The 20594-nt window shown below is 34.1% G+C and overlaps 1 long non-coding RNA gene across 1 annotated transcript; it reads left to right on the forward strand.

The window, feature by feature from the left end:
* Positions 1–13206: 13206 nt before the first annotated feature.
* LOC122606125 lies at positions 13207–16929 on the forward strand. Its single transcript, XR_006324807.1, has 5 exons — positions 13207–14393; positions 14764–14884; positions 14989–15083; positions 15617–15685; positions 16888–16929. It is a non-coding gene; the product is annotated as an uncharacterized LOC122606125 (long non-coding RNA).
* Positions 16930–20594: the final 3665 nt, after the last annotated feature.

Raw genomic sequence — 20594 nt, forward strand, 5'->3', positions numbered from 1 at the left:
TGAGTTATTTGAAATACTTCCAATTTTTAGACAAATAAACCTTGGAGCACAATATCAAAACTCACGGATATAATTGGGTATTCACGATATGACACATATATGTTACCCTTTTCTTTCTCCTTTCTTTTTTTTTTCTAAGCTAGTGACCCAAACTTGATCCCCCATCTTCTTTCCCCCAAATCAACAGTTTTTCTTCTTGTTTCTATTGTGATTAAAACAAAAAAGTAATGGAGGAAATCCTGGTCCTGGTATTACAATTGGATACCTATTGGCTCACCCCGTGTCAGCCATATGATGCTAGTATGACCTCAATCCTATTCCTCACATGATCAGGGTACCTCGAAGGATCGAATCTGCATATTTAAACTTCACATGTGACTATGTGAGCCTAGACATTAGTAACGGGTACCTTAAAAGAATTATTTTTCGTGCCAAACGGGGATAGAACTTCAGACCTTAAGGTCAATAAATGTTTTCCTTACCACTAGGCTAACTCATCGTTGGTAATTTATTGTGATTATCACACGTATAATATAAAAATTTGTGAAAGCATAAAGCATATATAATTATGTATTATCTATCCCGCTGCAGATTCATATATCATAATTGTTATCCCAAAACTGTATCCCATTCAAGGAGTCAAACTTATAATACCCTCAGTGTTGGTTCAATTTTAATGAACCCATGACATAAAGCTTCGGAAAATGGTTCATATATGATATATATAGCACACACATCCCACATGATAGACCAACACGCAGTTAACATTAGCCACTACTAAGGCGTATATATATTGCATAATTCAAAATGTGAAAATGGGTTCATCAAATGGGTTCGAAGACACCAAAAGTTTACTTATGTATGGATGTTGTCTTTGTAATCTAAGGCATAACATAATTCAGAAAAAGGGACTATGCATGTGTTGATCATGCGTCAACTAATTAGGTGACCAATATTTTTCATCGATTATAACTTGACCTCCATGTTGTTGTCGTATACACAGCTTGAAATAGGAGATTAATCACTTTTAGCTTGATAGAAACCCCAAACATTTTTATTAAGGAAAACGGGTGATTTGGGGAAGACATTTTGTTATTTAAGAAACCCCAAATTTTGTTATTTAAGAAGAGAATTCAAACTGACCCAAACATTTTGTTATTTAAGAAGAGAATTCAAACTAACATTTTGTTATTTAAGAAGAGAATTCAAACTGACCCAAACATTTTGTCTTTTCTTTTTTATTAAGGAAGAGGGGAAGACAAAAAGAAGAGAAAAACGAGAAGAAAAAAAAAGGGGGAAATCTGGAAAAGTTAAAGAGAGGAAAGGGAAAAGAATGACATATGTCATATCGTGATTGGTTCAGTTATATCCGTGAGTTTTAATACTGTGCTCCAAGGTTTATTTGTCTAAATTGGAAATATTTTCATATAGTAGTCCATTTCAAGAACTAGTACTCTTTATTTGGACATTTAAGTAAATTTCCCTGAATTATTTTGTATTAGCTAGGCAGGTCAGGTACCTTTGTCTATGTGTATACTTTTGGTTGAGATTATTTATTTATTTATTTTTGGATATTTTGTAATGCTGAGCCAACATGTTCATTAATTTTGATTCCGAGCATACATGTGTTTTAAAAATACTCCGTACTATTTAGACTGTTCGTTTCAGAAAGATGGGATGGGGTCCAAGCTGGGTAAGTGGAATTGGCGACAAGATATTCGGGATATGGCACTGGAAGTGCCTAGTTTTGATCTCTCTTGTGCTTTTGATTTGGGATCAATTTGAATTCTAAAGATGATTTTTTGATGTGGCTATTTTGGGGTGAGAAAGTTTTTTGATCGGTGCTCCTTTCCAAATGCTTCAATTCAATGCCTACTAGCTAGATGGAATCCATACATACGTCCTGTCCGGCTAAGGTAAATATTTTTGTTTGGAGATTGTTATTGGAATGATTGCCGACTAGGCTGAATTTGTGTTGTAAAGGTATTGACTATTATTTGCCGCCCATCGTGTGATGAAGACTTCGAAAACACACAAAACGTGATGTTTGGTACTCTATTTCATAGTGGCTTGATGTTGAAATTCCTACGGATACTACTCGGATCGACTTTACCCAACATATGGAAATGAATCCCACTTCAAAAGACCATCGTATATATACGGTGCTTATATATACGGTGATATACTATATTATAAAGCAGATTCCCTTCTAGATTTTCAACATTGAGTTGAAATTTTCAATATTGATTTTAAGTACATCCCCAAAATACCCCTCTCATCTATTCTATATTTATCTAAAATAACCATAATACCCTTTCTCTCTCTTCAAATCTCAACCAATCATCTTTTTTCTCTCTCCTCCATAAATCATTTATTCCTCCAATTCATTCAAAATCTTTTATCTCAAAAATCATACGTCGATAAATTATAAAAATTGTATGGGTGTTCTTAAAATTTCATGCTCTTTCATTAGAAATGTCATTCGATATACTTTCGACGAATTTTTAAATCCGAGGGCGGGGGCCGTAGGCATTTGACTATCACACTCTCTAACCTAGCTACCACCCTCACCATCTCACCGCCGCAACGCGCGGGTACTTACTCTCGTATACGGTGATATCGAAATGACACAATTTTCAACCCTATGAAGAAGAGAGACGTGCTCTTATTTGATTCGATTGTCTTGTATTCGTACATATGGTATAGTTCTCGTTTTAGAAAGTGTTCTATTCAGTGGGCCGAATGGCTTAAAAATCCTCTTCTTTTCATATCATTGTAATTCTATTCTTGGTTGATTACTTTTCAATCGATATAGAGTGAAAGAGAAAAAAGAATAATCGTAACAATTTAGGGGTGGAAATTTGGAATCGCTAATTCTAAATATGAGTTTGTATTAACAAAGTTGATTTATATGTATGTAAACGTTGTAATGACAATACCTATTCGAGTTATGTTTTCAACCTGGTTAGAAAACCTGAACATATTGAAGTAATCCGTCACTAGGGCGTCTATACTGATCATGACGACACTTTAACGTCAAACCTTTTATTAAATTGCCTAATTATTATGGGTAATGATTTTTACATTGAAAAAACCTAACTGGTTAACGACAGTTCAATTGGTCAGAGACATCCTAAGTTTTACCTAAGGTCTTGAGTTCGATCCTTAGGAATGACAAGTCTTGAGGATTTTTCTTTCGAATACTTGTAACGGCTCATGGTCAACATCTCGTTGTCTAAGATACGTGCAAGACTTCACTATTATACGGTTAGGTTTCCCTTATGTCGCCGACTTAATTTTTAAAAAAAAAAGTGAATTTCTTACAAAAATTAAATTTAAATGGCAATATTGTCCTCATCACCCATCCCTTTATCTTTTACAATGATCATAATCTAAAAAAACAAAACATACGATCTGGTTGAATGCCTTTACGTTCATTACTTTGTGATAGTAGTAATAATGAGTAAGAGTGGTATTGAGACTGGATCAAAATTATCGAACACCTTTGTAAGTTGTAATCAGCCGATTGAAAAATCTATTTAATTAATGTTCGATATGATTTAGTCAAGGTTGAAAATTGTTATTCCCCCTTTCAAATTATCTAAACATTTTCTACAAAGAACAGTACACTTTTAAAATAAAACGAGAGTAAGTACCTGCGCGTTGCGGCGGTGAGATGGTAGGGGTGATAGCTTGGTCAGAGAGTGTGATAGTCAAATGCCTACGGCCTCCGCCCTCGGATTTAAAAATTCGTCGAAAGTATATCGAATGACATTTCTAATGAAAGAGCATGAAATTTTAAGAACACCCATACAATTTTTATAATTTATCGACGTATGATTTTTGAGATAAAAGATTTTGAATGAATTGGAGGAATAAATGATTTATGGATGAGAGACAAAAAAGATGATTGGTTGAGATTTGAGTAAAGAGAAAGCGTATTATGGTTATTTTAGATAAATATAGAATAGATGAGAGGGGTATTTTAAGGATGTACTTAAAATCAATATTGAAAATTTCAATTTAATGTTGAAAATCTAGAAGGAATTTGCTTTATAATATAATATAGATAATAGGTTGTTGGACATCAAGTAACAAGCTAGTGTGGCATTAATTATTTTAACTGGGGCGTACAACCATGAAACAAGCTACAATCGCATTATGTATTTTGCACATAAAAGGCATATGTTTCAGCTGGGTCAATAATAAACAGTATCCGTCAATGAAACATTTCTTGTTCAATTATTGAATGTTATTGACTTATTGTGATGTTTTGGATATTAAATAGTAACTATTAATTATTACTAGTTATTAACTCGTTACTTAAAAATAAAATTATACGAAAGTTATTTTAAATTCTTAAATTCAGCTAAAGTTATGGGATATAATTGTTTGTTTTAAATAACTTTTATTTTAATCGTCAATAATCAAAACCAAAATTTGAAATATATTCTGCAAGTAATATACTTAAAATTTTACTTCAAAAAGATATGTAGGAAAAACAAATTCAAGATTGTTAAAGAAAAAAAAAAAAACATACATTTAATGAAATGAACAATTAAAATTGAAAATTTAAAAAGAAAAAACAGAATTCTTTTTTTTTTGTTAGTTGTTATTTTTGATGTTTTCATGTAGAAAAAAAAAAGTCAATTTTACTTACTATGTAGAATTTACTTACATTTGTAGGTTATGATCTCAAATGTTGGTTTATAGAAAGGACATAATGACATTTTAAAATGAAATTTATCTTCTATATATATATTTTGAAACTATTAACGGGATCCAGAAAATCACAGTAAGGGTGTTAAAACGGTTGAGTGATACTGGTAGGATCTCAAACTTGTTAATCTTTATTTCCATGATAGTTTACCTTACAGCACGAACAAAATGCTTGACAAGTGGTGGCAGCCCTGAAAATGATACATGAGGACCATATCGGAAGCAGTTTAAGTAAATAGAGTTCAGTTCCTCGACTTGGGTCCCTATGCAAAGCTTCCACGGGTTGGTGGATCCTTTGACATGAGCTGGTTGTAACTAAAAAGCTGCTTTATCGAAGAAACTACAAGATGATGACACATTATGCATTATGAGACGTACTTGCTTTATTGTATCCGTGGTTCTTACAAACAATGATGTCTTTTGTCTAGACGTGGATAATGGGCAAAACCAGGCTTGGTTCAAAACGTGCAGAAAAATGTGCTTCAAAAAAGATTTCGATCAAGTTCTGTAATGAGTGAAATATGAATAAGAACCTATGTTATTATGATCAAATATAATGACGCAGATGTTGCAAGCAATTAAATACACGTTTGAAGTTTAAATATTCAACCATATACGCTATAGGAATGAAAATTAGTGAGTATCTGCCATTATTGAGAGTGTATACTAGTTATTACAAATTTAAAAACAATAATTAATGATTTTCTAACATTTAAAGGTAATTACATAATTATTTGGGGATATGTGATATTTCTAAAATAAGGTTGTGAAAATTTGATATTTTAAATTTGACTGGGGTATATTTAATATATTAAACTTATGTCTGTGTAATGTGGCGTCGATGAGGATAGTGATGGCGGAGGTGGTGGTGGTGACGGTGGTGGGGGCGGTAATGGGGGCAACGATGATAATAAATGTAAAATTAATTGATGTTAAATGTGCTATTGTAGTTATATTAAGTGTTGAGAGATCTATATTGTAAATTATTTCATTAATAGTATCATAGGTATATTAAATGGAGATGTTTAAATTAATATATAAAAGAGAATGGTATTTTTAGTTTTATCAAGGTTAGAATAGAAAGTTTAAGAAAACAAAGTGTTTTGTTTTATTAAATATAGATAGGTTAAAGAGAGGAAATACGAAATTTACTCTAAATAATAAAAGGAGAATATGTATCACAATTTTACTAGCCTAGTGCCCGCGCGTTGCGGCGGCTTTACGGTGATCACATACAAAACATGCGAGATGAGGGGACGACGATAATTGCAAATCAAACATTTGTGTTAATCCGTAAAAATTATCATGATATATTGACATCTAAAAAAAAAAAACATAAAAGTTTATTACATGGAATAATTAGTAAAATAACATAGTTTATTTAACACCCAATAAGGTGTAATAGACGATCACGAAACATAAGTACTTAAAATAAATAAACCAATAATATGAAATAATATATTATAACTTAAGGTAGACATGATCAAGATTCTCTTTCTGTCAACGAATCCGTTGAAAAATCCAGTTGAATTCGACGAGACGATCTTGAAACAACTGAATATCATCATTAATTTAAAAATAAAGTTCGTCAAATACTTTGGCTCGACCAGGTCGACGAACATACTCCTGTATCAAGAAATACATTTTTTAAAAAAGTAACATCAAATGACTTTCAATGAAAGCCACGTCCATTAAAGGCAAAGAAAAGAAGGCAAAGTCAATGTAGGGAACTAATGCCCATATCTGTTAGCAATTAAAGATATCATGTTATCACATTAGTATTATCATGGTTTCTTAACATTGGGAATGAGATAAAAACAACTGAATAGATGTAATAATTTTTCTAAAAAAATTAAAAAATATATATCTCTAAAAATATTTTTATAAAATAACAAAAATAAAAATGCAATAAATTTTAAGAATAAGAGTGTTTATGGCATCATAAAAAAACAAACTTAATATTAAGAAATAATTTGGATGTGACAAATGAGCAATATTTATGGAATGATGATGTCACAACAATCCTCTTTTATTTAATATAAAGATTTAGTGGTTAAATGTAAAATATGACAGATCAACTTTACTACTATTTATTATTTTACGGGATGGAGGGACAATTTTTTCCTTTCTAAGGTTGCCACAAGAAAAAAAAACAATAAAAATGTTCAAACTAAGCAAATTTTCAACAAAACTACAAAGAAATGACTTTGCAAAAGAAACACAAATATTTAATAAATTTTTTCTAAACATTATGTTACTCATCATGCTGTCACTGAAAATGATGATCCGTCTTCCAATGAGAGCATGAGATAACATAAAATTTATGTAATTCCAAACCTACGTCCTACCCATTTTGTCCATATTTTTACTCATAAAATATCTATACTACTCTTTTTATATCAATTATTTACACTATTCGTTGTTGCCACTACCACACTATTTCTTCCATCATCACTGTTGCTGCATTGCACGCATAGTCCTCAATAAAGACATACACTATAATAGAAGCTGAACAATGTAAGTCAACTTAATCCACTACGATAGGTTCATTAACAGAGTATGGGTTGAATATTAAGAGAAGGAAAAAAAGAGGGGGAACTCGCTTCTAGTAGCTTTAGCAGTATAGTGGACAAAATAAGACCCATAATGATAACATCTCATTTAATAATTGTCATATTGTATGTATTGGTTTTAATTATTTACATGTCTTTTTTTCTCTGTGTCATTGTGTAGTTGGAAGTTGATATTAATATGTAACTAAAGCCTATGTATAGTTGGCAGCCACGTATTAATGTTACTTACTTACTTAAGTCGATCACCAACAACCACTTTTTATTTTTATTCTTGTTTGCTTTCTGCTGGGGAATGTTACGTACAAAAAAAAAAGTCGAAATAATGAAGCACCAGACGATATCTCTATTGTTTTGTTTATAAGGGAATTAAAGGAGGAGCTCAGCCCATGAAAGCCCACAAGTCTACATGAGCCCATTTGTTTTTCATTTGAGAAGAAAAAGAGTGAAACGTGGCGGCAGCAAAGAGAAAAGAAACAACAATTCCTTTTCTTTTTTTTTTCGAGAATGACTATGTTTGACCACCCACTCAGCCATTGCCACCTAGCCGCATTCTTTTGTGGGAAAGACAAGATAAAATTCGAGCAGCAGAACAAGAGGAGGAATATTAACTTGATTTTAACAAATAATAATGTTTGTTTTAATTAACAATTTTAAAATTATATATCTATACTATCTTATAATAATTATCACTTTCTCTCTCATAAAAGTGTTAGATAGAAAATTATCATTTTACGATTAATAAATTAATTCACACCATTAATCCATTATCTTATAAATTATATCTACTATCACTTTACATCAATTACATTTATACAATTGCACCCACCATGAACAACACCACCACGGCCGCCGTCACCACCAAACCGTCGCCGCATCGTGCGGGTACAATGCTATGAGTAGTATTTGTTTTTAACTTGTTTTTAACATATAATAATGTTTGTTTTAATTAACAGTTTTAAGATTATATATTTTATTCAAAAAAGAAAGAAAATTTTAAATTTTGTACTACTGATTATGAGTAGTATTTTCTCTATATCGAAAAGACTAACGTTTAAGGGCTAAAGTTGTTATTTATCTAATAAGGAGGTCGATATAATCACTTTAATATAATTTAAGGATTTAAAAAGAGTAAAAACTTAAAAGTAAAAGATTTTTTTTTTAGAAAAGTATCATCTTCATGCAACAACCCAACCTGCCCACCACCATTATAAAATAACTGATTTGTACATTGATTTATCTCATTCTTATTTAAACAAGATAAGCTTTTAAGTTTTAACTATATAAAACATGGTTTCATTATCAACAATTTGGGGTTTTCATTCTTTTTAGAGCAAAATTTCAAGTATATCTTAAAATACATGCCTCCAAGTTAGCTCCATCTCGGACCACAACACTTCTTCCAGCGCTATCGCATTGCACAAATAGTCCTCAAGGAAGACATACATAATAATAGAAGTTCAACAATATAAATCAACTTAATCCTCCACGATAGGTTCATTAAGGGACTATGGGTTGAAAACTAGGCGACGAAAGAAGAGAGGGAAAAGTCGCTTCTAATAGCTTTAGCGGTAGAGTGGACAAAATAAGTCCCATGATGGTAACCTGCGTATCTCATTTGATGATTGTCATATGGCATGTATTGGATTTAACTATTTGCATGTTTTTTTGATTTTATTAGTTGCGATAACAGTGTATAGTTTCTGTTATTATGTAGTTGGAATTTGGCATTAATATGTAACCAAACCCATGTATAGTTGGTAGCCACGTATTAATGTTACTTAAGTCGATCACCAGCCATCACTCTTTACTTTTATTCATGTTTTGCTTTCTGATGGGGAATGTTACGCACAAAGAAAAGTCGAAAAATGAAGCAGCACACGATATCTCTATTGTTTTGTTTATGGGAATTAAAGAAAGAGCCCAGCCCATTAAAGCACACGATATCTCATTCTTATTTTGAGAAGAAAAAGAGTGAAACGCGGCGGCAGCAAAGAGAAAAGAAACAACATTTACTTCATTTGGGAATGACTATATTTGAGCACCCAATCAGCCGCTGCCACCTAGCCACATTTTTTGTGTGGAAAAGACAAGATAAAATTCTAGCAGTTATTTTATATACTATTATTGGAGCAATTATAAAAGTTTACATTAATTATTTACACTACTCACTGTCGTTATTACCATCACCCCACACTCAAAGTCATAAAATTTACTGCGAGGAGCAATTATAAAAGTTGCATGTTATACTTAGAGTCAGTCTTCAAATTTTAGGGTGACCGGAGCCGGTTGTGGTGCCTATTTGAAATTCAACCCTCCGGTACCCGATCGGTACCGGATTGAACACCGTTTTGACCCTCCGGTACCGGTAGAGTGGGGAGCGTTTTGAGGAGGGTGGTGCCGGTTGTGGTGCCTATTTGAAATTCGACCGTTGGCTTACAAAAAAAAACAAAAAACATAGGGGCCCACTATGCAACGTAAACTTTTCTATTTCTTTTTCTCTTCTTCTTCTTTCTTTTTCTCTTCACTTGTTTTTTTTTTCCCACCATTTCTTTCTTTCTTTTCTCTCATACAACACACATATTTTGAACTTTCAAATTAAGAATGTATTAAATAAAAAGTTTTAGTTATTATTTTAAATAAAATAAATAGAAAGTAAATTAAATAGAAAATGGTGGGGAGGGCGGGAGGAGTGGCGAGGTGTCCTAACATTAGGGAGCGGACGGGGAGAAGAAGAAAAATCGGGGAGGGGAGGGGTGGCGAGGTGCTCCCCCCACCCTTAATGTCTAGAAAGTCGCTCGAAAATGCCTCTACTAAATTTTGTAAAACTAGAAGCTCAGTTCAACTTTGTTTTTATTAAAAACAATTAATTTTTAAAATACAAATGAAACTAGTAAAATACAAGTATAAGAGCCTGTTTGTTTTTCTAACCATATTTGACTAAATTGATAAAGTGATTGATTGGATAAATAATTCTGTATGAATTAAGTTATTTTTTGTTTGATAAGTAAAAAAAAACAAACACTTTTGATGACTTAATGGATTAAATATCTCTTATTAAGTCACAACTTATTAGTAAGTCATAAAACAAACACCACCTAAGATGAATTTTAGATTCAGATTTTATTGAAATAAGTAATAATATCAGACATCAATGCAAATATCAATTCAGGTTAATTGTCAAACAACTTTGAAAATCAAAATAATTATGCTCAAGATGCAATATTCACTAAGAAAACTTTTAATAAATAATGTTGTTTCAGTTAACAATTTTAAGATTATATATTTTATTTCAAGAAGGAAAGAAAAATTAAAATTTTGGGTTGTTATTACTTGACGAGAGAATGTACCACATGTTTTTTGAAATTATACTTAAGTTGTAATAAATGGTAACGAGTAAGTCAAAAAGAAAAATGATACGAAAAATTAGCCTAAAGGAAATGGGCGAATAGGTTGAAACCCACTCAAAGTCTACTTTTAATGCTTACAGTTGTATGTTAAGGCAGTTAGGGATTGAATGTGTTTTTTAGAATGCTAAATGTGTTAATAGTTCATATTCTTTGAAATTGTGTTAATCTAATGGTAATTCTGTTAAAACAGCAGGTTCTGCAAAGTGTAAATACACGTAAAAGCAACAGGTTGGAATTAGGAGTAAATCATGCTCTTCTAATGGTGTTAACTGTTTTGCCTAAACGGCATGATTGGATCACTCAGGTCTCGGGTATGAACTAATATCGTGAAAGCTACAAGTTGTTGTGGATTTTATCATTTTAATGGCATTCTGATTTCAACATCTCAATTGTAATTGGATAATTTAAGGTTAAAAACAAGTGAGATTGGGTGACCATGGCTCGAGTGGACCGGGTCAGTGGCACCTGACCTGGTTCAGGTGCAATTGGGGTCTGAAACAGCTTGATTTGGTCGACACCAGTACATTGCGGGTTCAGGAGAATTTGGCAAACTGCTGGTTCAAACTACTGCCGGTCTACACTCACAGATTCATGCCTAAACTCAGAAGATTCGAGTCCCACAGTTGTTTGGACTACGAACCTGTTGTTTCATGCAGCTATTTGATGGGCTAAAATACAAACTTTCAGACATCTCCGGGCACCTGCAAATCAGGTTTGCATCAATATAATACAAACTTTTTTACTTCTTAGTGTACAAAGTTATATATTAACAATTTGAGATGAATTAGTCATGAATCCCGACCACTAAAATTGGACATGATTCATTAGTTAAGAATCCCGATCACTAAAATTGGACATAGTTCATTAAGTTAAGGTCACCATATGTATTTTACAGTCCCTTCATATTTGGAAAATTAACAATATCATTTTTCGAGTTTGAGCAATACCAAATGTTGGGGTTGTCCAATAGTTATGCTTTGAAAGACGTTTTGTTGATTTTTCATTCCTTGTGTTCCTGGAACACGTGCATGTCATTATTTGGAGCTTAAGACAAAATGGTATGAAATAGTAGTGTTGTTTTTTTTTTCCTTTTTTGTGTACAACATGGATCAATGATACGGGTTTGCTTAAATTTCGTATGATTACCAACAACTAATTTATAAGCAAGCCAATTAACATCATTATCTGGATTTGTTAATTGTTTTTTAGTTTTTCTCCTCCTCCACATTTTGGCACGGGAACATAAAAATGTGACCCCGTTGAGAGATATGAAGCTTGAGAGGATCTTTGGGAAGATGGGACATTTGCAAAGGCTATGGAATCGAATTTTGTCATGTAGACCTGCTATTTTTGGATGAGGTCAACGAAGGATTGATGGGTCCTATAACAGTATTGATTTATAGAAAGTGGGACGTCAATAACATCAATGGGCCGATACATGAGCACAGATTTCATTGTATTAAATGAAAAAGTAAGATCTCGAAACTTCAAAACCCTATAGTTTTTTACGGAATATAGTTGATTTTATTGATTAAGTGGGACATCAATAATTGTGGTTAATAACTAAATTTAGCAATCAAATTCAAATAAGTCGCTTTGTTGCAATTTTTGTGATGATTGGAGCTATGAATCAGGTGGTCATATTTCTTTATCTTTATCTCTTTTTTATTTGATAATATGATTAGTTTGTTAAGTTGAGATGAAATCTGGTATATATCTCCTTAAATGTGATTAACTGAGTTAGAAGTGTACGATGCACTCATATGATTTACGGGCACCCAAAATTTTACTGTTTGGGCTTTGTAAAACACACAAAATACCCCCCCCCCCCCCCCCCCTCTTATTGATATTATCGCATGTGCAGGATCATGCTATTCATTGCACTGCGAAGAGCAACATTTCTCACCGTTTCGTTAACAAGATAGAAGAAGGTTGTGTGTATACGATGAAGGATTTGTAGTCCATCCAAACAAGGTAGCATACAGAGTCTTACAAGAAGGTTTCTATATCAATGAGCTAGACGGTGATACCGGTTTTCGCAAATGAACAGTTTTTGGTGGTGGTTTAATTCATATTATTTCGAGTTGGTCCAGAATGAGGCGTTAAACCCTTCAGAGAAAACACATTCGTGTGGTTAGTCTGTTTTTATTAAGTAATAGATAATGTAATTTAATGAAGCTTACTAAAGTGACCTTGATGTGGGATGTCTGTTGGCTGGCCTATAAGATATAATCAGGAGAGTGGGAGAAGTTGCTTTATACTTATTATATCAGATGTGTTGATGAAAGCAAATCATTCAATCAGTGGTGCAAACATCTCTTCCAAATATCAAACTGGTACATCAAGGTATGGTCAATTTGACAGAAGCTCCAAATATCAATTATAATGGGTACAGTTTTAGAAACTTGAATCAATCAAAACTGGCATCGTGTTGGTTATAAAAAAGGTTTTTTAAAGGCAATAAGCCATACGCACTGGGAAAATAAATCTGCTCTAGTGCTGCTTGCATTTTGTCTCGATTGTAAGAAGAGTCTTACAGTAGCAAAGATGAGTTCATATGGTTTGGTTGAGGAATTTTAAGTGCTAACGTGTGGGTGTATGAAAATCTAATCTTTAGTTTCCTTGTATATATTGAATAGCAATTTTTTTATTCGTTTTTTAAAATCATCTAAGACATCTGTCAATTAACATAAGAAATATTGGGAGCCATGACTTTGCAGGATGCTTTGTTCAATAATGATAAAAAAGTAAGGACACCTTTTACTATCATGTGTCCACATATGGCTTTAGGAGACAACACGCTTGGTCCGGCTCAAAGTTCCTCTGTCTCCGTAGAGGTTCAAGTGGATGATATGAGGTATGCTTTTATCAAACTGGTACATCAAGGTATGGTCACTTTACAAGTGCTCCCAATATCAATTATAAAGGGTACAGTTTTAGTAACTTGAATCCATCAAAACATTTATATCAGTTTATAGAAAAGGTTTGTTAATGGTATTTTACCATACACATCGGGAAAAAAAATTCAATGTGCTCTACTGCTACTTGTATTTTGTCTCAATTCCAAGAAGAGTTTTACAGTAGAAAAGATGATAAAAACCAGAATATTTCCTCCCTAATTGTCCTTATGGGTCTGGGAGGGGAATTTTTAATGATAATGTTTGGGTGACTGGGTGTATAAAAATCTGAGTTTTACTTCATTTATATATCTTCTGTTATATTTTTGACATACGTAAACGATTGTGGTCAAGGAATCAAGTGATTCTATGGAAAAATCTGGTACTTGGACACCTCTTACTCCAGGAAAGCCTATTTTCGCTACATTAAGACATAGCCATGAGTCGGCATTTATTTCTGAAAAAGGGACTATAAAAGAAATTATAATTGAGGCATCTCCGTCTATAGAGTTATATGATTCTAATAGATATTTAAAAAAAGAGTCTGCAAAACATTTAGAGATTATTGGCGGCTGTTGAGTGATGAATGATACAAGTAGGTAAACTATGTGTCTGATAAAGTCATAAGAAGAGAGCATCCGAAGGTAGGTTTTGTCCCAAAATATAGTATTGTCCCCTTTATCTTAACACATAATTGGGTTTAGGGACAAAGATGTGTTTTGGTTGCTTCTTTGAAGCCCGTGTCATTTCAGGTTGAGCTTGAAATCGGCCTCAAAGAACTGCTGTCCCCACCGGAGGTAAATACCGCCCTTTTTAACTTTCGGTCTTAAATGTTACTTTAAATAGAGCTTGCGTAATAAACATAGCCTAACCTAAAGTATATCAGCCCATCCTGCATTAAGTGTACATACGTTTATCCCTCATGGTTTTGTGCTACTTCTGGCAGACTTTATTCTCAAAGAACCATACACATTACAATTCAGACACGACATATTTCCTACCTGTTTAAAACCGAATTATCTTTACGGGTTTAGCATTATATCAGACCTATGGATCTTATTTTCATCATAAGTCACCTGTGCAAGTGAACTAGGAATTTATGTATCACTTATCTCAAGGTAATTTTCGAAAACAATATTAATAAATAACATTTATTTGGTTGTTCAGGTGCGGCATCCCTAACGAGGAATACATTATCAGCCCAAATACGATAACCATCATGTGAACCATTCACATTCCAACAACCGGCCTATCAGAGAAGAAGATTAAAAGATTATAGTCACGGCTGGTTAGTTGTTTATGCAACTGTTGCTGACGATACTCGGAACTGTAACATAAGGACTTCGACCTATTATTTGTGGTTCTGGTATCCTGACTTATTTGGCTGTTCAGGTGCATCGTCACTAACCAGGAATACATTACCAGCCCAAATACAAGACCCGTCATCTGAAATATTCAATCGGCCTAATAGAAAAGAAGACCAGAAGGTTATAGTCACACCTTACTATCTGTTTATGCAAGTGTTCTTGACCCTGCTACATAAGGAATTTGACCTGCTACAGTTTTGACACTTTTGTTCTTTTGGGTTACTATAAAGAGTGTCCTTTTCCTGAACAAGTGAGCGCACACTTATAATATGTGGCTCTCATTTTGTTATCTATGCCGAAAGCATGGCCAATAAATGGTTTTTGCAAGGTCTTCCTAATTGGTTGTCTCATAAATAAAGTGATCTATCGCTAACAGTATTGCTTTTACATATACAGGGGCGCCTGTAAGTCTGTAACTTATTTTAACCTAGGAAGTCCAAAGGGTTGTAGGATCATGCACTCGGTTCTTAGACGTGGCAAGAGAACAAGAATCGACATGTTTTCTTTTATCTAATTTAGAATCCTTTCTTTCCCGTTTTTAAATGGAATTAAGTTCGAGTATATGAGTGTGCTTCTTTTTTGTATTTGCTTACATGTCTATACCGCCTATTGACTTTAATACAAGATCTGATTAGTTTTATACGTGTGATCAGGCATGCTAAATTTATGATTCAGTTGCACATATGAAGGCTGTTGGAAAGGCTTTTGAATCTAAGCAAAAGGTAGGTTGCTACCTACTTGACGAGTTTGCATTTAGCATTAAACCTCATTTGATTGGCAATTTGGTAGTCTTGAATCTTTTTTAAGAGGTGTTTAGTGCATTCGTTCAGTTGTATTTTGGGCTAAGTCAACAGAAATCGGTCAAACGTGTCAAACGGGTCTAAATGCACCAAAAGTGTATGCATATGCATACGAACTACATTAGCTTACTGCAAAATGTATTAGTTTGATGTTTAAAACCGCTTATAGTGTCTCTACCTTAGATTTGGGCAAAGTATTCAACAGGTGGGCTCTTAGACTGTTAAGGGGGGTTATAGGTGTGTCGAGCTAATTACTTCAGGTTGTGGGGTTACTGGTTAGCTAACAGAAGTACAGAACTTGAAAAGGAAACATAGCTGGGAGCAATGGGTGTCTGACTAAAGGAGCTGGGTGGCTCGATGTTTTGATTGTATTAAATAATATGCCTTATGGTTTGCTTGGTGCTCGTACATAATAATTAATAAAAGTAAACCTGTAAGCAGGGACCGCCGGGTCAAGGTGACCTTATCAGAAAAGTTAGGAGATCAGTTCCGTGAGAAGAAGATAACCCATGTATGCAACAATAATTATTAACTCACTATTAGAAAATATTACAGACCTGGCATATATATCATAAGTTAGTCTTACATAAAGTTTGAAACATAAAAGATAACACTCTACAAGATTTGAACACTTAACAGCAACTTGTCGTTATAAGTAATAAGAGGGAAGTGAATATCTCATTTCTAAATTTTTAATAATTTTTTGCACAAATTAGGGGGCCCATTTATTTGTTTTGTAAAAAATCCTAAAATGTTAGGATGTGAGGGGGTTTTCCATCTAATTGGGTATGTGATACATGATAAATAGCATATTCCATATGGTTATTTTAGTAAAGGCAACATAGCTCCAGTGGTTTACAAGAGATAGAATTTAATCCATTAAAACTTGAAAGATAATAATGTACAAGAGATAGATCTTATAATCATAACTTTGGATTGTAGTTATGTTTATTCGGGTGTCGCCACCATGCCCATCACACAACTGGATGCAAGTCCCGGAACATCCAACCAACTATTGTAGTGCGGCACGCGATATAACAAATTATGTATCCACTATTTTGACCTTCACCACATTCTGCATTAAATTCATCACTCGACACACTTTTTAACCCCCCAACTTTTAGACTATGCAGCCTATAACATTTAAGGCTCGAGGTTGAGATTACGCATGGATACGCTAAATATAGTTGGTACAACTTCACAGGCAACAGCAGAAAGTGCAGGAAATGAGTTTCACGAAAGGACAACAACTTTTGGCGTGAGGCTTGGGATACAGGTGCAACCTTCCGACGAGCAAGGTACCCATCTCATGTTACTAATTGTAGTTATGTGATCACGCGAGATTTGTTTTAACTGTTTGAGATCCAAATGCATTAGTACCAAGGCTGGTAGATATGACTAGAGAACTCTGAAACATGAATTACCTATATACCAACATGTACTACTTTTTTGAACTGTTTTAATATACACCAAATCGTTCATCTGAAAGTAATTAAACTATGAATAAAACAGTGCTAAGCATGTTTAGTTTTATTTGGTATAGTATGCATATGTATGTATGATGCTAATTAATTGCATACATTTAAAAAATTGAAAGGTAGAGGGCATGCACATCATAGATCTTTGTTTCTGTTGAAATATTAATGTATTTCTAGAAACTACTAGAATAAATTAGTTGTAGTAAAAGTTAGAATTAACTAGGATTATCTAGAATCATTTAGATATTTGGTTAGTGTTTAATTACTAGAAATTTCTAGATTAGTCTAACCGACTTTGAAGGCCTATAAATATGGCCATCTTGTAACATATGGATGTAACAATAACAACATCAACAACTTCAATCAATAAAATCTAAGTTTATTTCTATCTAGTCCATCACATATTCAAACTCTTCTAAATCCCCTCATCATCAATTAACATCTAAACAATATTTAAGCATCACATAAATAACTAAAACTCATAACAATTCTAACAAGTGGTATCAAGAGCCGTGTTGGGCGTTTACTAAAAATACACCATGACTACCGTTGGTGCATACAATATTCCCGTTCCTATCTTTGATGGTGACAACTATGACTTTTGGAGTATCCGAATGAAGACATATTTCCAAGCACAAAGCTTGTGGGATATTGTCGAAGTCGGGTTCACAACTCCAAAAGATGTCGAGACTCTGCCTGCGGATCAAAAAGAAAAACACAACAAAAATGTTGTGAGAAATGCTGCCGCTCTAGGCTACATTCAACAAGCCGTGACGCCATCTATTTTTCCACGTATCATGGGAGCTACAACAGCCAAGGAGGCGTGGAAAACTCTTCAAGAAGAATTTCAAGGAAGTGTCAAGGTGAGATCCGTCAAGCTACTAACCCTAAGGCGAGATTTTGAAAATTTAAAAATGAAAGATTTTGAGACCGTCAAAGATTACTACTCTAAAATCAAAGAAGTAGTAAATCAAATGAGAGCCTATGGAGACTATATAACCGACAAAAGGATTGTTGAAAAAATACTTATTAGCATGCTTGAAAAATATGATCATGTCGTTACTGCTATTGAAGAGTCAAAAGACATTGAGACTCTTTCAGTAATAGAACTAATGGGCTCTCTAGAAGCATATGAGGCTAGACTGAGCCGGCGAAGTGATGACTCACTTGAAAGTGCCTTTCAGTCTAAACTCAGAATGAGGTCTCAAAAATCTAACAGTGAGGGGAAAAGAAATTTTGAAGAAAAATCAAGAGGAGGAGAAAAACCCAAAACCGGGTTTGATCAGAGAAGAAAAAGCTACCCTCCATGTGGTATTTGTAAAAAGACAAACCACCTGGAAAAAGATTGTTTCCACAAAGGAAAGCCACAATGTAATAACTGCAAAAGATTTGGACATTTAGAAAAAGATTGTCGTCTAAAACAAAATCATCGAGCTAACTACACGAAAGAAGACGGAGATACACCGGAGAACAATAATCAACTATTCTACGCGTGTCATGCTGCGAATGAACAAAAGGAAGATATTTGGTTCATCGACAGTGGCTGTAGCAACCACATGACCGGAGATGAGAAATTATTCAGCAGCATCAACACGTCAGTAAAGTCCCGTGTCAAATTAGGGAATGGAGCACTCGTTGACACTAAAGGAAAATTTACGATAGATGTCCAAACTAGTAACTGCACGAGATCCGTCAAGGATGTTCTTCTAGTTCCAAGCTTAGCAAGTAACTTGCTAAGTGTTGGCCAAATGATGGAGCATGGCTACTCTTTACACTTTGAAGATGAGACATGCGTTATTCGTGACAAGAAAAATAATAACAAATTAATTGCCGAAGTCAAAATGGAAAATAGAAATTTTCCACTTAGTTGGCATTACATCAGAGACACGGCCATGAAAGCTCAAGTCGAAGAATCATGGCTATGGCATCGAAGATTTGGCCACTTCAATTTTCACACACTAAAAATTCTCCAACAGAAAAATATGATGAGGGACTTGCCTGGCATAGAGGAGATCACTGATACATGTGAAAGCTGTATTATGGGCAAGCAACATCGAAAACCTTTCCCTCGTGATAACGCTTGGAGAGCAAGGAGTATTCTAGAATTGGTACACACTGACGTATGTGGACCAATGAGAACTCCATCTCATAACCAATCCAGGTACTTCATCCTCTTCATAGATGATTATTCTAGAATGACCTGGGTATACTTTATGCGTGAAAAATCAGAAGTTTTCACGATATTCAAGAAATTCAAAACTTTCGTTGAAAAGAAAAGTGGCCATTATATAATAACACTAAGTAGCGATAGAGGAAAAGAATACACTTCTAGAGAATTTAATAAATTTTGTGAAGATGAAGGAGTTCACCGCCAACTAACAGTTGGTTACGCTCCCGAACAAAACGGTGTCTCTGAACGTAAAAACAAAACTGTAATGGAAATGGCCAAAACTATGATACATGAAAAAGGCCTTCCAAACAGATTCTGGGCAGAAGCTGTATACACGGCTGTATACTTGCTAAATAGATGTCCGACGAAGGCTGTGGAAAATAAAACTCCGATAGAAGCATGGAGTGGAAAGAAGCCATCAGCAAAACATCTACGAGTATTTGGATGTATCTGCTACATCCACATTCCAAAGGAGAAACGTCACAAGCTCCAAGAAAAATCAGATAAAGGAATATTCTTGGGCTATAGCACACAATCAAAAGGCTATCGAGTTTATAACCTAAAGTCAAATAAGCTCGTGATCAGCCGAGATGTGGAGTTTGATGAAGAAGCTTCTTGGAATTGGGAGAAAGAGAAAGTTGATAAACAGATATATCTTCCAAAAATATCTATGGAGACTCCTACTCAACAACCACTACAAATAGAAGATTCTGGAAGAGATGAAAGTACAGGAGAAACGAGCCCCACTACACCAACTTCTTCACCGTCAACATTACCTTTAGCACAAGAGGAATCAAGTTCGGAGTCAACACCTGGAAGAGTCAAAACATTAACTGAAGTCTACGAGACTTGCAACTACACATCTCTAGAACCTGAAAGCTATGAAGCTGCTGCCAAAGACGAAAAATGGGTGACAGCTATGAATGAAGAAATCAAGATGATCGAGAAAAACAATACATGGGAGTTAGTTGATCTCCCCAAAAATAAAGAAATCATTGGAGTTAAGTGGGTCTACAAAACAAAACTTAACCCCGATGGTTCTATTCAAAAACATAAAGCAAGACTAGTGGCTAAAGGCTACTCACAACAACCTGGAGTCGACTACAATGAAACTTTCGCACCTGTAGCTCGACTTGATACTATAAGATCACTTGTGGCATTAGCAGCTCAAAGAAGATGGAAG

This window comes from Erigeron canadensis, chromosome 6 (assembly GCF_010389155.1).
Source record: "Erigeron canadensis isolate Cc75 chromosome 6, C_canadensis_v1, whole genome shotgun sequence".
Taxonomy (NCBI): domain Eukaryota; kingdom Viridiplantae; phylum Streptophyta; class Magnoliopsida; order Asterales; family Asteraceae; genus Erigeron; species Erigeron canadensis.